The following is a 1,562-nucleotide window of genomic DNA, read 5'->3' as shown; positions in this document are numbered from 1 at the left end:
TCACTGTCCCGGGTATTACTCTTCTCCAGTGTTTTGCGCGTTTATCTCCCTTCCTTCGGGCGGTGCGCCGGCAAAGCCGGCGTACACCCGGCACAGCCGGGTCCCCGGCGCAGCCGGGTATTCGGCTCGACTTCTTCCCGGCGAAGCCGTACCCGGCGAAGCGGGTATTCATCTAGTTCATATATATGTGGACTCAGGTACTCTAAACATCTAGTGCTAGGGTAGAGTCGTAAGGTCAACGCCACTGGACAAAAGTAGACAAGAAAGAATGCCAACTTGAAAATAACTGTGGAGCGAGAGGTCATTGAACTCCAAGACTTACAAGAGTTCACAAATCTTAAAATGAGCTAAGATGAACCAAGCTCAGACCAGATCACATAAACCACATTATACGAGATGAAGTGATGCGAGACAACAAAAGGCGAGGCAGTTTATTTAACATGACATGGCATGACATGACATGACATGACATGACATAACATAACATAACATAACATAACATAACATAACATAACATAACATAACACAACATAACATAACATAACACAACATAACATAATATAACATAACAAAACAAAACGCCTTAATAATTTGAACCGCCCAAAACGTTGCTGTCGTTTTGGCAGAATTGCCTGACTTTTTCATGTAGGGGAGATGCCAAGCGGGACGGGGTCCAGGGGCCGCCGAGGCCCCTTGTAGGGTACAGGGGCGACGCCCTGTTGGGGGGGGGGGGGTGTGTCTGAAACCTCCTTGGCAGTGAGAAAAGTTTACATTTCAATTGTAATCAGTTTTGGGTCTATCCTCATGTCTGAAAAACAAATTGTCTCCAACATTTACACACACACACACACGAAAAAAGATGAAACGAGGTACTTCAGACCACCCCCCCTCCCCCCCAACAGGGCGTCGCCCCTGTACCCCACAAGGGGCTTCGGCGGCCCCTGGACCCCGTCCTTGGCATCTCCCCCACCATGAAAATGTCAGGCAATTCTGCCAAAACGACAGCAACGTTTTGGGCGGTTCAAATTATTAAGGCGTTTTGCCGCCGATTGCCAACACCAAACGACATTCCTGTCTCTCACACCGATACCACATTCCTAAAATGCTATGACGCATATATAACCAGATATCTAGAGTCAGGTACCTGTGCATAAGAGCCGGTGGTTTTATGGATTGTGCAAAGCAACGGGCTCATTATTACGATACGGTCATTCGGGAATTTCAGGTAGCGCTTTATACCTGTTAAAAACAAGAAATTCCTCCGAGGTAGGAAAAACACCCCCGAAGTCAGAAGTCAGAAGTCAAAAGTCAAAAGTCAAAAGTCAGAAGTCAGAAGTCAAAAGTCAGAAGTCAGAAGTCAGAAGAGAGAAAGTCAGAAGTCAGAAGTCAGAAGTCCGAAGTCAGAAGAGAGAAAGTCAGAAGTCAGAAGTCAGAAGTCAGAAGTCAGAAGAGAGAAAGTCAGAAGTCAGAAGTCAAAAGTCAAAAGTCAAAAGTCAAAAGTCAGAAGTCAGAAGTCAAAAGTCAAAAGTCAGAAGTCAGAAGTCAGAAGTCAGAAGAGAGAA

The sequence above is a fragment of the Littorina saxatilis genome, linkage group LG2 (genome assembly GCF_037325665.1).
Source record: "Littorina saxatilis isolate snail1 linkage group LG2, US_GU_Lsax_2.0, whole genome shotgun sequence".
Taxonomy (NCBI): domain Eukaryota; kingdom Metazoa; phylum Mollusca; class Gastropoda; order Littorinimorpha; family Littorinidae; genus Littorina; species Littorina saxatilis.
The sequence above is the reverse complement of the archived record's forward strand: the minus strand, read 5'-3'. Positions refer to the sequence as shown.